Below are 19,926 nucleotides of genomic sequence, written 5' to 3'. Positions count from 1 at the left end.
ACTTGCACACGAAAATCACTCACTACGAAAGCAAAAGACTTGGCAGACGATGCACCATCCCCCCAATGAAAAGCAGGGGTGTCACTAGCACGTTAAGAGACCATACAATAAGTGTCAGGGGCCCGAGACTGTTCAACTGCCTCCCAGCACACATAAGGGGGATTACCAACAGACCCCTGGCAGTCTTCAAGCTGGCACTGGACAAGCACCTAAAGTCAGTTCCTGATCAGCCGGGCTGTGGCTCGTACGTTGGTTTGCGTGCAGCCAGCAGCAACAGCCTGGTTGATCAGGCGCTGATCCACCAGGAGGCCTGGTCACAGACCGGGCCGCTGGGGCGTTGACCCCCGAAACTCTCTCCAGGTAAACTCCAGTAATGGTGGTGTAGGGGAGGGGTTGATGGTAGTAGTTGTGGTGTAGGGGAGGGGTTGATGGTAGTAGTGGTGGTGTAGGGGAGGGGTTGATGGTAGTAGTGGTGGTGTAGGGGAGGGGTTGATGGTAGTAGTCGTGGTGTAGGGGAGGGGTTGATGGCAGTAGTGGTGGTGTAGGGGATGGGTTGATGGTAGTAGTGGTGGTGTAGGGGAGGGGTTGATGGTAGTAGTCGTGGTGTAGGGGAGGGGTTGATGGTAGTAGTGGTGGTGTAGGGGAGGGGTTGCTGGTAGTAGTCGTGGTGTAGGGGAGGGGTTGATGGTAGTTGTGGTGGTGTAGGGGAGGGGTTGATGGTAGTTGTGGTGGTGTAGGGGAGGGGTTGATGGTAGTGGTGGTGTAGGGGAGGGGTTGATGGTAGTAGTGGTGGTGTAGGGGAGGGGTTGATGGTAGTAGTGGTGGTGTAGGGGAGGGGTTGATGGTTGTTGTGGTGGTGTAGGGGAGGGGTTGATTGTAGTAGTGGTGGTGTAGGGGAGGGGTTGATGGTAGTAGTGGTGGTGTAGGGGAGGGGTTGATGGTAGTTGTGGTGGTGTAGGGGAGGGGTTGATGGTAGTAGTGGTGGTGTAGGGGAGGGGTTGATGGTAGTAGTGGTGGTGTAGGGGAGGGGTTGATGGTAGTAGTGGTGGTGTAGGGGAGGGGTTGATGGTAGTTGTGGTGGTGTAGGGGAGGGGATGATGGTTGTAGTGGTGGTGTAGGGGAGGGGTTGATGGTAGTAGTGATGGTGTAGGGGAGGGGATGATGGTTGTAGTGGTGGTGTAGGGGAGGGGTTGATGGTAGTAGTGGTGGTGTAGGGGAGGGGTTGATGGTAGTAGTGGTGGTGTAGGGGAGGGGTTGATGGTAGTTGTGGTGGTGTAGGGGAGGGGATGATGGTTGTAGTGGTGGTGTAGGGGAGGGGTTGATGGTAGTAGTGGTGGTGTAGGGGAGGGGTTGATGGTAGTAGTGGTGGTGTAGGGGAGGGGTTGATGGTAGTAGTGGTGGTGTAGGGGAGGGGTTGATGGTAGTAGTGGTGGTGTAGGGGAGGGGTTTATGGTAGTAGTGGTGGTGTAGGGGAGGGGTTGATGGTTGTAGTGGTGGTGTAGGGGAAGGGTTGATGGTAGTAGTGGTGGTGTAGGGGAGGGGTTTATGGTTGTAGTGGTGGTGTAGGGGAGGGGTTGATGGTAGTAGTGGTGGTGTAGGGGAGGGGTTGATGGTAGTAGTGGTGGTGTAGGGGAGGGGTTGATGGTAGTAGTGGTGGTGTAGGGGAGGGGTTGATGGTAGTAGTGGTGGTGTAGGGGAGGGGTTAATGGTTGTAGTGGTGGTGTAGGGGAGGGGTTGATGGTAGTAGTGGTGGTGGTCAGTGTGTGAGTGTCAGTGGTGGAGTCAGGTTGTACAGAACATCAACTGCGCTACACTTGTATCAACGTATGTTCGTTACTACACTTGTTATCAGCCTCCCTTGTGTTATACAGTGTGTGTTATCAGTGTTATCTTGATGTGTAGTAATGGTGGTAGCCGAGTCAGACATACCTAGCCTGGTTCTGTTATGGTCAGCCAGACTGGCTGTGTTATGGTCAGCCAGGCTGGTTGTGTTACAATGGTCAGCCAGGCTGGCTGTGTTATGGTCAGCCAGACTGGCTGTGTTATGGTCAGCCAGACTGGCTGTGTTATGGTCAGCCAGACTGGCTGTGTTATGGTCAGCCAGACTGGCTGTGTTATGGTCAGCCAGACTGGCTGTGTTATCATGGTCAGCCAGGCTGGTTGTGTTATCATGGTCAGCCAGGCTGGTTGTGTTATGGTCAGCCAGACTGGCAGTGTTATCATGGTCAGCCAGGCTGGTTGTGTTATGGTCAGCCAGACTGGCTGTGTTATGATCAGCCACACAGGCTGTGTTATCATGGTCAGCCAGACTGGCTGTGTTATGGTCAGCCAGACGGGCTGTGTTATCATGGTCAGCCAGGCTGGTTGTGTTATCATGGTCAGCCAGGCTGGTTGTGTTATCATGGTCAGCCAGGCTGGTTGTGTTATGGTCAGCCAGACTGGCTGTGTTATCATGGTCAGCCAGGCTGGTTGTGCTATGGTCAGCCAGACTGGCTGTGTTATCATGGTCAGCCAGGCTGGTTGTGTTACAATGGTCAGCCAGGCTGGCTGTGTTATGGTCAGCCAGACTGGCTGTGTTATGGTCAGCCAGACTGGCTGTGTTATGGTCAGCCAGACTGGCTGTGTTATCATGGTCAGCCAGGCTGGTTGTGTTATCATGGTCAGCCAGGCTGGTTGTGTTATGGTCAGCCAGACTGTCAGTGTTATCATGGTCAGCCAGGCTGGTTGTGTTATGGCCAGCCAGACTGGCTGTGTTATGATCAGCCACACAGGCTGTGTTATCATGGTCAGCCAGACTGGCTGTGTTATGGTCAGCCAGACGGGCTGTATTATCATGGTCAGCCAGGCTGGTTGTGTTATCATGGTCAGCCAGGCTGGTTGTGTTATCATGGTCAGCCAGGCTGGTTGTGTTATGGTCAGCCAGACTGGCTGTGTTATCATGGTCAGCCAGGCTGGTTGTGTTATGGTCAGCCAGACTGGCTGTGTTATCATGGTCAGCCAGGCTGGTTGTGTTATCATGGTCAGCCAGACTGGCTGTGTTATCATGGTCAGCCAGGCTGGCTGCATTATCATGGTCAGCCAGACTGGCTGTGTTATGGTCAGCCAGACGGGCTGTGTTATCATGGTCAGCCAGGCTGGTTGTGTTATCATGGTCAGCCAGGCTGGCTGTGTTATCATGGTCAGCCAGACTGGCTGTGTTATGGTCAGCCAGACGGGCTGTGTTATCATGGTCAGCCAGGCTGGTTGTGTTATCATGGTCAGCCAGGCTGGTTGTGTTATCATGGTCAGCCAGGCTGGTTGTGTTATGGTCAGCCAGACTGGCTGTGTTATCATGGTCAGCCAGGCTGGTTGTGTTATGGTCAGCCAGACTAGCTGTGTTATCATGGTCAGCCAGGCTGGTTGTGTTATGGTCAGCCAGGGTGGTTGTGTTACCATGGTCAGGCAGGCTGGTTGTGTTATCATGGTCAGCCAAGCTGGTTGTGTTATGGTCAGCCAGACTGGCTGTGTTATCATGGTCAGCCAGGCTGTTTGTGTTATGGTCAGCCAGGCTGGTTGTGTTACCATGGTCAGCCAGGCTGGTTGTGTTATGGTCAGCCAGGCTGGTTGTGTTATCATGGTCATCCAGGCTGGTTGTGTTATCATGGTCAGCCAGGCTGGTTGTGTTATCATGGTCAGCCAGGCTGGTTGTGTTATCATGGTCAGCCAGGCTGGTTGTGTTATCATGGTCAGCCAGGCTGGTTGTGTTATGGTAAGCCAGACTGGCTGTGTTATGATGGTCAGCCAGGCTGGTTGTGTTATGGTCAGCCAGGCTGGTTGTGTTATGGTCAGCCAGGCTGGTTGTGTTATGGTCAGCCAGGCTGGTTGTGTTATGGTCAGCCAGGCTGGTTGTGTTATCGTCAGCCAGGCTGGCTGTGTTATCATGGTCAGCCAGGCTGGTTGTGTTATGGTCAGCCAGGCTGGTTGTTATCATAGTCAGCCAGGCTGGTTGTGTTATGGTCAGCCAGGCTGGCTGTGTTATCATGGTCAGCCAGGCTGGTTGTGTTATGGTCAGCCAGACTGGCTGTGTTATCATGGTCAGCCAGGCTGGTTGTGTTATGGTTAGCCAGACTGGCTGTGTTATCATGGTCAGAACGACTGGTTGTGTTATGGTCAGCCAGACTGGCTGTGTTAGCATGGTCAGCCAGGCTGGTTGTGTTATGGTCAGCCAGACTGGCTGTGTTATCATGGTCAGCCAGACTGGCTGTGTTATGGTTAGCTGGCTTGTGTTATCATGGTCAGCCAGGCTGGTTGTGTTATGGTTAGCCAGACTGGTGTGTTATCAGCCAGACTGGCTGTGTTATCATGGTCAGCCAGACTGCTGGTTGTGTTATCATGGTCAGCCAGGCTGGTTGTGTTGTTATGGTCAGCCACTGGCATGGTCAGCCAGCCTGGTATGGTCAATGGTCAGCCAGGCTGGTTGTGTTATGGTTAGCCAGACTGGCTGTGTTATCATGGTCAGCCAGGCTGGTTGTGTTATGGTCAGCCAGACTGGCTGTGTTAGTATGGTCAGCCAGGCTGGTTGTGTTATGGTCAGCCAGACTGGCTGTGTTATCATGGTCAGCCAGACTGGCTGTGTTATCATGGTCAGCCAGACTGGCTGTGTTATCATGGTCAGCCAGACTGGCTCTGTTATCATGGTCAGCCAGACTGGCTGTGTTATCATGGTCAGCCAGGCTGGTTGTGTTATGGTCTGCCAGACTGGCTGTGTTATGATCAGCCAGACTGGCTGTGTTATCATGGTCAGCCAGACTGGTTGTGTTATGGTTAGCCAGACTGGCTGTGTTATCATGGTCAGCCAGACTGGTTGTGTTATCATGGTCAGCCAGGCTGGTTGTGTTATGGTTAGCCAGACTGGCTGTGTTATCATGGTCAGCCAGACTGGTTGTGTTATCAAGGTCAGCCAGTCTGGTTGCGTTATGGTCAGCCAGACTGGCTGTGTTATGATCAGCCAGACTTGCTGTGTTATCATGGTCAGCCAGGCTGGTTGTGTTGTTATGGTCAGCCAGGCTGGTTGTGTTATGGTCAGCCAGGCTGGTTGTGTTATCATGGTCAGCCAGCCTGGTTGTGTTATGGTCAGCCAGGCTGGTTGTGTTATCATGGTCGCCAGACTGGCTGTGTTATCATGGTCAGCCAGACTGGCTGTTTTATCAAGGTCAGCCAGGCTGGTTGTGTTATCATGGTCAGCCAGGCTGGTTGTGTTATGGTCAGCCAGGCTGGCTGTGTTATTGTCAGCCAGAATGGCTGTTATGGTCAGCCAGACTGGCTGTGTTATGGTCATCCAGGCTGGTTGTGTTACCATGGTCAGCCAGGCTGGTTGTGTTACCATGGTCAGCCAGGCTGGTTGTGTTACCATGGTCAGCCAGGCTGGTTGTGTTATCATGGTCAGCTAGGCTGACTGTGTTATGGTTAGCTAGGCTGACTGTGTTATTGTCAGCCAGGCTTGTTGTGTTATCATGGTCAGCCAGGCTGGTTGTTATCCTGGTCAACCAGGCTGGTTGTGTTATCATGGTCACCAGACTGGTTGTGTTATCATGGTCAGCCAGGCTGGCTGTGTTATCATGGTCAGCCAGGCTGACTGTGTTATGGTGAGCCAGGCTGGTTGTGTTATCATGGTCAGCGAGGCTGGCTGTGTTATCATGGTCAGCGAGGCTGGCTGTGTTATCATGGTCAGCCAGGCTGTGTTATCATGGTCAGCCAGGCTGGCTGTGTTGTCATGGTCGGCCAGGTTGGCTGTGTTATCATGGTCAGCCAGGCTGGCTGCGTTATCATGGTCAGCCAGGCTGGCTGTGTTATCATGGTCAGCCAGGCTGGCTGTGTTATCATGGTCAGCCAGGCTGGTTGTGTTTTCATTGTCAGCCAGGCTGGTTGTGTTATCATGGTCAGCCAGGCTGGTTGTGTTGTCATGGTCAGCCAGGCTGGTTGTGTTGTCATGGTTTGCCAGGCTGGTTGTGTTATCATGGTCAGCGAGGCTAGCTGTGTTATCATGGTCAGCGAGGCTGGTTGTGTTATCATGGTCAGCGAGGCTGGTTGTGTTATCATGGTCATCCAGGCTGGTTGTGTTATCATTGTAAGCGAGGCTGGCTGTGTTATCATGGTCGGCGTGGCTGGCTGTGTTATCATGTTCAGCCAGGCTGGCTGTGTTGTCATGGTCAGCCAGGCTGGTTGTGTTATCATGGTCAGCCAGGCTGGTTGTGTTATCATGGTCAGCCAGGCTGGTTGTGTTATCATTGTAAGCGAGGCTGGCTGTGTTATCATGGTCGGCGTGGCTGGCTGTGTTATCATGTTCAGCCAGGCTGGCTGTGTTGTCATGGTCAGCCAGGCTGGTTGTGTTATCATGGTCAGCCCGGCTGGTTGTGTTATCATGGTCAGCCAGGCTGGTTGTGTTATCATGGTCAGCCAGGCTGGTTGTGTTATCATGGTCATCCAGGCTGGTTGTTATCATGGTCAGCGAGGCTGGCTATGTTAACATGGTCAGCCAGGCTGGCTGTGTTATCATGGTCAGCCAGGCTGGCTGTGTTATCATGGTCAGCCAGGCTGGCTGTGTTATCATGGTCAGCCAGGCTGGTTGTGTTATCATGGTCAGCCAGGCTGGTTGTGTTATCATGGTCAGTGAGACTGGTTGTGTTATCATGGTCAGCCAGGCTGGTTGTGTTATCATGGTCATCCAGGCTGGTTGTGTTATCATGGTCAGCGAGGCTGGTTGTGTTATCATAGTCAGCCAGGCTGGCTGTGTTATCATGGTCAGCGAGGCTGGTTTTGTTATCATGGTCAACCAGGCTGGTTGTGTTATCATGGTCAGCCAGGCTGGTTGTGTTATCATGGTCAGCCAGGCTGGTTGTGTTATCATGGTCAGCCAGGCTGGCTGTGTTATCATGGTCAGCCAGGCTGGCTGTGTTATCATGGTCAGCCAGGCTGGCTGTGTTATCATGGTCAGCCAGGCTGGCTGTGTTATATTGTTACTTGTGGTAGTGTTATTGTTGCTTGTGGTAGTGTTGTTGTTACTTGTGGTAGTGTTATTGTTGCTTGTGGTATTGTTATTGTTGCTTGTGGTAGTGTTATTGTTACTTGTGGTAGTGTTATTGTTGCTTGTGGTAGTGTTATTGTTGCTTGTGGTAGTGTTATTGTTGCTTGTGGTAGTGTTATTGTTACTTGTGGTAGTGTTATTGTTACTTGTGGTAGTGTTATTGTTGCTTGTGGTAGTGTTATTGTTACTTGTGGTAGTGTTATTGTTGCTTGTGGTAGTGTTATTGTTACTTGTGGTAGTGTTATTGTTACTTGTGGTAGTGTTATTGTTACTTGTGGTAGTGTTGTTGTTACTTGTGGTAGTGTTATTGTTACTTGTGGTAGTGTTGTTGTTACTTGTGGTAGTGTTGTTGTTACTTGTGGTATTGTTATTGTTACTTGTGGTATTGTTATTGTTACTTGTGGTAGTGTTGTTGTTACTTGTGGTAGTGTTATTGTTACTTGTGGTATTGTTATTGTTACTTGTGGTATTGTTATTGTTACTTGTGGTAGTGTTGTTGTTACTTGTGGTAGTGTTATTGTTGCTTGTGGTAGTGTTATTGTTGTGGTATTGTTATTGTTACTTGTGGTATTGTTATTGTTACTTGTGGTAGTGTTGTTGTTACTTGTGGTATTGTTATTGTTACTTGTGGTATTGTTATTGTTACTTGTGGTAGTGTTGTTGTTACTTGTATTGCTATTGTTACTTGTGGTATTGTTATTGTTGCTTGTGGTAGTGTTGTTGTTACTTGTGGTAGTGTTATTGTTACTTGTGGTATTGTTATTGTTACTTGTGGTATTGTTATTGTTACTTGTGGTATTGTTATTGTTACTTGTGGTAGTGTTGTTACTTGTGGTAGTGTTATTGTTGCTTGTGGTATTGTTATTGTTACTTGTGGTAGTGTTATTGTTGCTTGTGGTAGTGTTGTTACTTGTGGTAGTGTTATTGTTGCTTGTGGTAGTGTTGTTGTTACTTGTGGTAGTGTTGTTGTTACTTGTGGTAGTGTTATTGTTGCTTGTGGTAGTGTTATAGTTACTTTTGGTAGTGTTATTGTTGCTTGTGGTAGTGTTGTTGTTACTTGTGGTAGTGTTGTTGTTACTTGTGGTAGTGTTATTGTTGCTTGTGGTAGTGTTGTTACTTGTGGTAGTGTTGTTGTTACTTGTGGTAGTGTTATTGTTACTTGTGGTAGTGTTGTTGTTACTTGTGGTATTGTTATTGTTACTTGTGGTAGTGTTGTTACTTGTGGTATTGTTATTGTTGCTTGTGGTAGTGTTATTGTTGCTTGTGGTAGTGTTGTTGTTACTTGTGGTAGTGTTATTGTTACTTGTGGTAGTGTTATTGTTACTTGTGGTAGTGTTATTGTTGCTTGTGGTAGTGTTATTGTTGCTTGTGGTAGTGTTGTTACTTGTGGTAGTGTTGTTACTTGTGGTAGTGTTATTGTTACTTGTGGTAGTGTTATTGTTCCTTGTGGTATTGTTATTGTTACTTGTGGTATTGTTATTGTTGCTTGTGGTAGTGTTATTGTTACTTTTGGTAGTGTTATTGTTGCTTGTGGTAGTGTTATTGTTACTTTTGGTTGTGTTATTGTTACTTGTGGTAGTGTTATTGTTACTTGTGGTAGTGTTGTTGTTACTTTTGGTAGTGTTATTGTTGCTTGTGGTAGTGTTATTGTTACTTGTGGTAGTGTTATTGTTACTTTTGGTAGTGTTATTGTTGCTTGTGGTAGTGTTATTGTTACTTGTGGTAGTGTTATTGTTACTTGTGGTAGTGTTATTGTTACTTGTGGTAGTGTTGTTGTTACTTGTGGTAGTGTTATTGTTGCTTGTGGTAGTGTTATTGTTACTTGTGGTAGTGTTATTGTTACTTGTGGTAGTGTTATTTTTACTTTTGGTAGTGTTATTGTTGCTTGTGGTAGTGTTAGTGTTACTTGTGGTAGTGTTATTGTTACTTGTGGTAGTGTTATTGTTACTTTTGGTAGTGTTATTGTTGCTTGTGGTAGTGTTATTGTTACTTGTGGTATTGTTATTGTTCCTTGTGGTATTGTTATTGTTGCTTGTGGTATTGTTATTGTTGCTTGTGGTAGTGTTGTTGTTACTTGTGGTATTGTTATTGTTGCTTGTGGTAGTGTTATTGTTACTTGTGGTAGTGTTATTGTTGCTTGTGGTAGTGTTATTGTTGCTTGTGGTATTGTTATTGTTACTTGTGGTATTGTTATTGTTGCTTGTGGTATTGTTATTGTTGCTTGTGGTAGTGTTGTTACTTGTGGTATTGTTATTGTTGCTTGTGGTAGTGTTATTGTTACTTGTGGTAGTGTTATTGTTACTTGTGGTAGTGTTATTGTTGCTTGTGGTAGTGTTATTGTTACTTGTGGTAGTGTTATTGTTGCTTGTGGTAGTGTTATTGTTGCTTGTGGTAGTGTTATTGTTACTTGTGGTATTGTTATTGTTACTTGTGGTAGTGTTATTGTTACTTGTGGTAGTGTTATTGTTGCTTGTGGTATTGTTATTGTTACTTGTGGTAGTGTTATTGTTGCTTGTGGTATTGTTATTGTTACTTGTGGTAGTGTTATTGTTGCTTGTGGTAGTGTTATTGTTGCTTGTGGTATTGTTATTGTTACTTGTGGTAGTGTTATTGTTGCTTGTGGTATTGTTATTGTTACTTGTGGTATTGTTATTGTTGCTTGTGGTATTGTTATTGTTACTTGTGGTAGTGTTATTGTTGCTTGTGGTAGTGTTATTGTTGCTTGTTGTTGTTACTTGTGGTAGTGTTATTGTTGCTTGTGGTAGTGTTGTTGTTACTTGTGGTAGTGTTATTGTTGCTTGTGGTAGTGTTGTTGTTACTTGTGGTAGTGTTATTGTTACTTGTGGTATTGTTATTGTTACTTGTGGTAGTGTTATTGTTGCTTGTGGTAGTGTTGTTACTTGTGGTAGTGTTATTGTTACTTGTGGTATTGTTATTGTTGCTTGTGGTAGTGTTGTGGTTACTTGTGGTAGTGTTATTGTTTCTTGTGGTATTGTTATTGTTACTTGTGGTAGTGTTATTGTTACTTGTGGTACTGTTATTGTTACTTGTGGTAGTGTTGTTACTTGTGGTAGTGTTGTTGTTGCTTGTGGTAGTGTTGTTGCTTGTGGTAGTGTTGTTACTTGTGGTAGTGTTGTTGCTTGTGGTAGTGTTGTTGTTGCTTGTGGTAGTGTTGTTGTTACTCTTGGTAGTGTTGTTGTTACTTGTGGTAGTGTTGTTGTTACTTGTGGTAGTGTTGTAGCTTGTGGTAGTGTTGTTGTTGCTTGTGGTAGTGTTGTTGCTTGTGGTAGTGTTGTTGCTTGTGGTAGTGTTGTAGCTTGTGGTAGTAGTGTTGTTGTAGCTTGTGGTAGTGTTGTTACTTGTGGTAGTGTTGTTTTAGCTTGTGTTAGTGTTGTTGTTGCTTGTGGTAGTGTTGTTGTAGCTTGTGGTAGTGTTGTTGTAGCTTGTGGTAGTGTTGTTGTTACTTGTGGTAGTGTTGTTGTTACTTGTGGTAGTGTTGTTACTTGTGGTAGTGTTGTTACTTGTGGTAGTATTGTAGCTTGTGGTAGTGTTGTTGTTGCTTGGTAGTGTTGTTGTTACTTGTGGTAGTGTTGTTATTGTGGTAGTGTTGTTGTTGCTTTTGGTAGTATTGTTGTTGCTTGTGGTAGTGTTGCTGTTGCTTTTGGCAGTGTTGTTGTTGCTTGTGGCAGTGTTGTTGTTGCTTGTAGTAGTATTGTTGCTTGTCGTAGTGTTGTTGCTGCTTGTGACAGTATTGTTGTTGCTTGTGGCTGTGTTGTTGTTGCTTGTGGCAGTGTTGTTGTTTGTGGCAGTATTGTTGTTGCTTGTGGCAGTATTGTTGTTGCTTGTGACAGTGTTGTTGTTGTTTGTGGCAGTGTTGTTGTTGCTTGTGGCAAGTGTTGTTGTTGCTTGTGGCAGTGTTGTTGTTGCTTGTGGCAGTATTGTTGTTGCTTGTGACAGTGTTGTTGTTTGTGGCAGTAATGTTGTTGCTTGTGGCAGTATTGTTGTTGCTTGTGACAGTGTTGTTGTTGCTTGTGGCAAGTGTTGTTGTTGCTTGTGGCAAGTGGTGTTGTTGCTTGTGGCAGTGTTGTTGTTGCTTGTGGCAGTGTTGTTGTTGCTTGTGGCAGTGTTGTTGTTGCTTGTGGCAAGTGTTGTTGTTGCTTGTGGCAAGTGTTGTTGTTGCTTGTGGCAAGTGTTGTTGTTGCTTGTGGCAAGTGTTGTTGTTGCTTGTGGCAAGTGTTGTTGCTTGTGGCAGTGTTGTTGTTGCTTGTGGCAGTATTGTTGTTGCTTGTGGCAGTGTTGTTGTTGCTTGTGGCAAGTGTTGTTGTTGCTTGTGGCAAGTGTTTTTGTTGCTTGTGGCAAGTGTTGTTGTTGCTTGTGGCAAGTGTTGTTGCTTGTGGCAGTGTTGTTGTTGCTTGTGGCAGTATTGTTGTTGCTTGTGGCAGTGTTGTTGTTGCTTGTGGCAAGTGTTGTTGTTGCTTGGGGCAAGTGTTTTTGTGGCTTGTGGCAATGTTGTTGTTGCTTGTGGTATTGTTGCTTGTGGCAGTGTTGTTGTTGCTTGTGGCAGCGTTGTTGCTTGTGGCATGTGTTGTTTTTGCTTGTGGCAGTGTTATTGCTTGTGGCAGTGTTGTTGTTGCTTGTGGCAGTGTTGTTGTTGCTTGTGGTAGTATTGTTGTTGCTTGTGGCAGTGTTGTTGCTTGTGACAGTGTTGTTGTTGCTTGTGGTAGTATTGTTGTTGCTTGTGGCAGTGTTGTTGCTTGTGGCAGTGTTGTTGTTGCTTGTGGTAGTATTGTTGTTGCTTGTGGCAAGTGTTGTTGCTTGTGACAGTGTTGTTGTTGCTTGGAGTTTACCTGGAGTTTACCTGGAGAGAGTTCCGGGGGTCAACGCCCCCGCGGCCCGGTCTGAGACCAGGCCTCCTGGTGGATCAGAGCCTGATCAACCAGGCTGTTGCTGCTGGCTGCACGCAAACCAACATACGAGCCACAGCCCGGCTGATCCGGAACTGACTTTAGGTGCTTGTCCAGTGCCAGCTTGAAGACTGCCAGGGGTCTGTTGGTAATCCCCCTTATGTGTGCTGGGAGGCAGTTGAACAGTCTCGGGCCCCTGACACTTATTGTATGGTCTCTTAACGTGCTAGTGACACCCCTGCTTTTCATTGGGGGGATGGTGCATCGTCTGCCAAGTCTTTTGCTTTCGTAGTGGGTGATTTTCGTGTGCAAGTTCGGTACTAGTCCCTCTAGGATTTTCCAGGTGTATATAATCATGTATCTGTCCCTCCTGCGTTCCAGGGAATACAGGTTTAGGAACCTCAAGCGCTCCCAATAATTGAGGTGTTTTATCTCCGTTATGCGCGCCGTGAAAGTTCTCTGTACATTTTCTAGGTCGGCAATTTCACCTGCCTTGAAAGGTGCTGTTAGTGTGCAGCAATATTCCAGCCTAGATAGAACAAGTGACCTGAAGAGTGTCATCATGGGCTTGGCCTCCCTAGTTTTGAAGGTTCTCATTATCCATCCTGTCATTTTTCTAGCAGATGCGATTGATACAATGTTATGGTCCTTGAAGGTGAGATCCTCCGACATGATCACTTCCAGGTCTTTGACGTTGGTGTTTCGCTCTATTTTGTGGCCAGAATTTGTTTTGCACTCTGATGAAGATTTAATTTCCTCATGTTTACCATATCTGAGTAATTGAAATTTCTCATCGTTGAACTTCATATTGTTTTCTGCAGCCCACTGAAAGATTTGGTTGATGTCTGCCTGGAGCTTTGCAGTGTCTGCAATGGAAGACACTGTCATGCAGATTCGGGTGTCATCTGCAAAGGAAGACACGGTGCTGTGGCTGACATCCTTGTCTATGTCGGATATAAGGATGAGGAACAAGATGGGAGCGAGTACTGTGCCTTGTGGAACAGAGCTTTTCACCGTAGCTGCCTCGGACTTTACTCTGTTGACGACTACTCTCTGTGTTCTGTTAGTGAGGAAATTATAGATCCATCGACCGACTTTTCCTGTTATTCCTTTAGCACGCATTTTGTGCGCTATTACGCCATGGTCACACTTGTCGAAGGCTTTTGCAAAGTCTGTATATATTACATCTGCATTCTTTTTGTCTTCTAGTGCATTTAGGACCTTGTCGTAGTGGTCCAATAGTTGAGACAGACAGGAGCGACCTGTTCTAAACCCATGTTGCCCTGGGTTGTGTAACTGATGGGTTTCTAGATGCGTGGTGATCTTGCTTCTTAGGACCCTTTCAAAGATTTTTATGATATGGGATGTTAGTGCTATTGGTCTGTAGTTCTTTGCTGTTGCTTTACTGCCCCCTTTGTGGAGTGGGGCTATGTCTGTTGTTTTTAGTAACTGTGGGACGACCCCCGTGTCCATGCTCCCTCTCCATAGGATGGAAAAGGCTCGTGATAGGGGCTTCTTGCAGTTCTTGATGAACACAGAGTTCCATGAGTCTGGCCCTGGGGCAGAGTGCATGGGCATGTCATTTATCGCCTGTTCGAAGTCATTTGGCGTCAGGATAACATCGGATAGGCTTGTGTTAATCAAATTTTGTGGCTCTCTCATAAAAAATTCATTTTGATCTTCGACTCTCAGTCTGGTTAGCGGCTTGCTAAAAACTGAGTCATATTGGGACTTGAGTAGCTCACTCATTTCCTTGTTGTCATCTGTGTAGGACCCATCTTGTTTAAGTAGGGGCCCAATACTGGACGTTGTTCTCGATTTTGATTTGGCATAGGAGAAGAAATACTTTGGGTTTCTTTCGATTTCATTTATGGCTTTTAGTTCTTCCCGCGATTCCTGACTCCTAAAGGATTCTTTTAGCTTAAGTTCGATGCTTGCTATTTCTCTGACCAGTGTCTCCCTACGCATTTCAGATATATTGACCTCTTTTAGCCGCTCTGTTATTCTTTTCCGTCGCCTGTAAAGGGAGCGCCTGTCTCTTTCTGTTTTACATCTACTCCTCCTTTTTCTTAGAGGAATAAGCCTTGTGCATACATCGAGTGCTACCGAGTTAATCTGTTCTAGGCATAAGTTGGGGTCTGTGTTGCTTAGTATATCTTCCCAGCTTATATCGGTTAGGACTTGGTTTACTTGGTCCCACTTTATGTTTTTGTTATTGAAGTTGAATTTGGTGAATGCTCCCTCGTGACTAATCTCATTATGTCGGTCTTGGGCTCCGCGCATACATGACTGAACCTCAATTATGTTGTGATCTGAGTATATTGTTTTTGATATGGTGATATTTCTTATCAGATCATCATTGTTAGTGAAGATGAGGTCTAGTGTATTCTCCAGTCTAGTAGGCTCTATTATTTGCTGGTTTAAATTGAATTTTGTGCAGAGATTTAAAAGCTCGCGTGAGTGTGAGTTTTCATCAGAGCTGCCTCCTGGTGTTATTACTGCAACAATATTATTTGCTATATTCCTCCATTTTAGGTGCCTTAAGTTGAAATCCCCCAGGAGCAAGATGTTGGGTGCAGGAGCTGGAAGGTTTTCCAGACAGTGGTCAATTTTTAACAGCTGTTCCTGGAATTGCTGGGATGTTGCATCCGGAGGCTTGTAGACTATCACAATGACTAGGTTTTGGTTCTCGACCTTTACTGCTAAAACTTCCACTACATCATTTGAGGCATTTAGCAGTTCTGTGCAAACAAGTGGCTCTGCAATGTACAGGCCAACCCCCCCCTTTTGCCTGTTCACTCTGTCACATCTGTATAGGTTGTAACCTGGGATCCATATTTCGTTGTCCAAGTGATCCTTTATGTGGGTCTCAGTGAAAGCCGCGAACATTGCCTTTGCCTCTGCAAGCAGTCCACGGATGAAAGGTATTTTGTTGTTTGTTGCTGGCTTTAGACCCTGTATATTTGCAAAGAAGAATGTTATCGGACTGGTGGTATTGTTGGTACTGGGGGGGGATTTTTTTTCCGGCATTAGTATCTGTATCTGTTGGTTTGGAGTGGAGGCCATCGACTGTGGTTCCACTCCAGGAATGACTGGATTTGGTGTACGATTTCTGCCATTTCCTGCCAGTTTTTTTTCCTTCCTGGCACTAAAAAACCTCTCCCTCTTGAGTGGCTGTGGCTACCCAGGTTTTCCCATGGCCTGGATGTTTTGTATCTTTTTGTCCCCTTTAGATGGTATGCCTGGCAATTTAAGTTATAGCACAGTCTTTCCTGTACTGAAGAGGTACACAGTTCAGGGTGAAAAAGCTTACAGGAAGGGAGTTTGCATTTTCCTGTTGTCATATGGGCATGGCATTTCCTAGGGTGGTCATAGTTGCACGTCCCATCTGTTTTTCCAGATTTCCCATGCCAGCAGATACCGAGTGCATAGTATGTGCACAGGCTTGGTTTCCGTTTGCCTTGGGTTTCTGTGACTGTATTCCCTGTTGGTGCATGTTTCCCTGTCTTACTTCTATCCTCCCTAGCACCAACAATGGAGCTCCCACCATTTGTTTTTGGTAATATATCCTCACTATTGCTAGTGGAGTCCTCTTGTTTGCTATTTCCTGCGGTATTTCTAGTTTGCAATATTGGTTTTATCTTATCTTTGACTACACTTGTTTCCCTACTATGGCTCCTGTCCCCTATGCGGTCATTCATATGTATTCCTTCCTGCGTATAATTCCCGACTACCTGGACAAAATCTCCAGCTTCACCATTACTGTCTCCCAGGACAGCATCTCCAGCTTCCCCATTACTGTCTCCCAGGACAGCATCTCCAGCTTCACCATTACTGTCTCCCAGGACAGCACCTCCAGCTTCACCATTACTGTCTCCCAGGACAGCACCTCCAGCTTCCCCATTACTGTCTCCCAGGACAGCACTATCAGCCCCCCATTTACTGACTACCAGGACATCATCTCCAGCCTTACAGTTTCTGACTACATGGCCAGTATCAAGGGCAGTACCATTCAGCCCGGACTTTTTATGTTCCCATCTGTTGTAGAAAGCTTCCAGGTTTTCTATGAAAGCAGCTTTGATGTTGACCTCTTTTAATACCCTTGTGATTTTAGTCCACAGATTTATTTCATTTGGGCATACCCAAAAACACTTCCCTGTTTTAATACTGCTTGTAGCTAGTTCTTGGATATCTGCACAAGGGGCGTGGCAGTATTGTTGTTGCTTGTGGCCAGTGTTGTTGTTGCTTGTGGCAGTGTTGTTGTTGCTTGTGATAGTATTGTTGTTGCTTGTGACAGTGTTGTTGTTGCTTGTGGCAGTGTTGTTGTTGCTTGTGGCAGTATTGTTGTTGCTTGTGGCAAGTGTTGTTGTTGCTTGTGGCAGTATTGTTGTTGCTTGTGGCAGTGTTGTTGTTGCTTGTGGTAGTATTGTTGTTGCTTGTGGCAAGTGTTGTTGTTGCTTGTGGTAGTATTGTTGTTGCTTGTGACAGTGTTGTTGTTGCTTGTGGCAAGTGGTGTTGTTGCTTGTGGCAGTGTTGTTGTTGCTTGTGGCAAGTGTTGTTGTTGCTTGTGGCTGTGTTGTTGTTGCTTATGACAGTGTTGTTGTTGCTTGTGGCAGTGTTGTTGTTACTTGTGGCAGTGTTGTTGTTACTTGTGGCAGTGTTGTTGTTACTTGTGGCAGTGTTGTTGTTACTTGTGGCAGTGTTGTTGCTTGTGGCAGTGTTGTTGCTTACCTGGAGTTTACCTGGAGAGAGTTCCGGGGGTCAACGCCCCCGCGGCCCGGTCTGAGACCAGGCCTCCTGGTGGATCAGAGCCTGATCAACCAGGCTGTTGCTGCTGGCTGCACGCAAACCAACATACGAGCCACAGCCCGGCTGATCCGGAACTGACTTTAGGTGCTTGTCCAGTGCCAGCTTGAAGACTGCCAGGGGTCTGTTGGTAATCCCCCTTATGTGTGCTGGGAGGCAGTTGAACAGTCTCGGGCCCCTGACACTTATTGTATGGTCTCTTAACGTGCTAGTGACACCCCTGCTTTTCATTGGGGGGATGGTGCATCGTCTGCCAAGTCTTTTGCTTTCGTAGTGGGTGATTTTCGTGTGCAAGTTCGGTACTAGTCCCTCTAGGATTTTCCAGGTGTATATAATCATGTATCTCTCCCTCCTGCGTTCCAGGGAATACAGGTTTAGGAACCTCAAGCGCTCCCAATAATTGAGGTGTTTTATCTCCGTTATGCGCGCCGTGAAAGTTCTCTGTACATTTTCTAGGTCGGCAATTTCACCTGCCTTGAAAGGTGCTGTTAGTGTGCAGCAATATTCCAGCCTAGATAGAACAAGTGACCTGAAGAGTGTCATCATGGGCTTGGCCTCCCTAGTTTTGAAGGTTCTCATTATCCATCCTGTCATTTTTCTAGCAGATGCGATTGATACAATGTTATGGTCCTTGAAGGTGAGATCCTCCGACATGATCACTCCCAGGTCTTTGACGTTGGTGTTTCGCTCTATTTTGTGGCCAGAATTTGTTTTGTACTCTGATGAAGATTTAATTTCCTCATGTTTACCATATCTGAGTAATTGAAATTTCTCATCGTTGAACTTCATATTGTTTTCTGCAGCCCACTGAAAGATTTGGTTGATGTCTGCCTGGAGCTTTGCTTATGGCAGTGTTGTTGCTTGTGGCAGTGTTGTTGCTTGTGGCAGTGTTATTGTTGCTTGTGGCAGTGTTGTTGTTGCTTGTGGCAGTGTTGTTGTTGCTTGTGGCAGTGTTGTTGTTGCTTTTGGCAGTGTTGTTGTTGCTTTTGGCAGTGTTGTTGTTGTAATAAAGTTGGTGTTGTTGTTGCTTTTGGCAGTGTTGTTGTTGCTTGTGGCAAGTGTTGCTGTTGCTTGTGGCAATGTTGTTGTTGTTTGTGGCAGTGTTGTTGTTGCTTGTGGTAGTATTGTTGTTGCTTGTGGTAGTATTGTTGTTGCTTGTGGGAAATGTTGTTGTTGCTTGTAGCAGTGTTGTTGTTGCTTGTGGCAGTGTTGTTGCTTGTGGCAGTGTTGTTGCTTGTGGCAGTGTTGTTGTTGCTTGTGGCAGTGTTGTTGTTGCTTGTGGCAGTGTTGTTGTTGCTTGTGGCAGTGTTGTTGCTTGTGGCAGTGTTGTTGTTGCTTGTGGCAGTGTTGTTGTTGCTTGTGGCAGTGTTGTTGCTTGTGGCAGTTTTGTTGTTGCTTGTGGTAGTGTTGTTGTTGCTTGTGGCAGTGTTGTTGTTGCTTGTGGCAATGTTGTTGTTGCTTGTGGCAGTGTTGTTGTTGCTTGTGGCAATGTTGTTGTTGCTTGTGGCAGTGTTGTTGTTGTGGGTTGTCTACCTGGAGGGTATTCTGGGCATCAATGCCCTCATGGCCCAGTCCACAATTAGGCCTCCTGGTGGATCAGGGCCTGATTAACCAGACTGTTGCTGCTGGCTGCACTTAGTCCAGCTTACAAACCACTGCCTGGCTGGTCAGGCACAGACTTGAAGTATCTGTCCAGCTCTCTCTTGAAGGCAGCCAGGGACTGTGGCATGCAAAGAGTTTGTAACCTTTATTCGGCGCATGTTCATTGAAAGGCTCTCTCCCCCAACCAGCGAACCAGTACTAGGGTTGGACGATGGGGCCCCTTCGTTCGATCATCACCCAGGTTCAGCCAATGAGAAGATTGTTCTGGCAGTTGCAGAGGCATTTTGGTCACCACCCGCCTGTTTGCTCTTGTCATTCCCATTCTTGAGCTGGTTGAAGCACGGTCTGCTCTCTAGTGGCTTCTATTCTGCCTTGCTTACCGTGGAGTGCACTAATACCTATTGTTGTACATAGTGTATATAGTGTACATACTTCTGTTTTTAATTGGTGAAAGGATAATATATGTCAAAAGTATTTGGTCACTTAGTATTTAGTCAGCTTACTCCTCAATTTGTAATAATTTAGGGTTAAGAATTAATCTAAGTTTGCCCGAAATGCCTAGCCATGCTAGGTGTTCTAGTGGCCCCCTCTGTAATTAGTATTTTATTACATGTAAACCACACAATAGCCAAAAATCTGTAAATCCCGCATTGTAACCCTTATAGAGAATAAACTTTGATTTGATTTCCCCTCAAGGAAGGTTCCTTGATGTTGGTGAGGGGCTCTTGATTTAGGGAATTGGATCTGTGCTCCAGTTCCCCGAATTAAGCCTGAATGCCTTTCACATCCCCCCCCCCCCAGGCACTGTATAATCCTCCGGGTTTAGCGCTTCCCCTTGATTATAATAAAAATAATAATAATAAGATTTGATTTGTTGTGTTTATATTTCTCACTTTACACCCAGCATAACAGACCTTTGAATTCCTGGGTTGTAATAGGGAGCTATTGGTAATTCCCATTATGCATGGTGGGAAGCTGTTGAACAAGACAGTCTTGGGCCCTGGACACCGGTAAATGATTCCCTGACAACTTACAAATTTAGGGTTATGCTTAAAAATTCTCTCTCAGTATTAAGCAAAACAACAACTAACCAGTTAGAAGCAACTCCCAAATATTATATTATATGACCTCGAGTTTATTAAAACATCTGCCAGTCCATGAAATATTGCTTTTTGAACCATTAATTGTAATATTGTGTCTTATTATGTGCAACTTCAAAATTATTATTCTTATAAACCTCCATAGTAAGTATTAAGATAAAATAAAGATGTATTAAAAAGTTATCCACACTTATCATGTCTAGATTTAAGTAGTTATTATATATTAGGATAAGGCTGCCCTAAAGAATAAATTTGATTGATTGATAAATGCTCTGGCATGATAGTGACTTTCTTTGTACTTAACTAACCAAAATTGTAAATACACATTGTAACTTTGCAAAGAAATAACATCTTTATCTTTATCTTTATTTGTATTAATTCCTCAGTAGTAAGTGAATGACTGTTAATGTCACATTAATGTGTAGTTAAAGTGAAATTATCAGTTACTAGT

General features: G+C 45.8%; 1 protein-coding gene across 1 annotated transcript in view; it reads left to right on the top strand.

Moving 5' to 3' along the window:
* Positions 1-1,728: 1,728 nt before the first annotated feature.
* Positions 1,729-19,926, top strand: part of Pfas (phosphoribosylformylglycinamidine synthase) — a 295,039-nt gene continuing 276,841 nt past the window's right edge. The window contains exon 1 of the mRNA XM_070100647.1: positions 1,729-1,824. The gene's annotated coding sequence lies outside the window, so the exon portion shown is untranslated. The remainder of the gene's footprint in view (positions 1,825-19,926) is intronic.

The sequence above is a fragment of the Cherax quadricarinatus genome, chromosome 73, assembly GCF_038502225.1.
Source record: "Cherax quadricarinatus isolate ZL_2023a chromosome 73, ASM3850222v1, whole genome shotgun sequence".
In the NCBI taxonomy this organism is placed as follows: Eukaryota; Metazoa; Arthropoda; class Malacostraca; order Decapoda; family Parastacidae; genus Cherax; species Cherax quadricarinatus.
The sequence above is the reverse complement of the archived record's forward strand: the minus strand, read 5'-3'. Positions and strand labels throughout refer to the sequence as shown.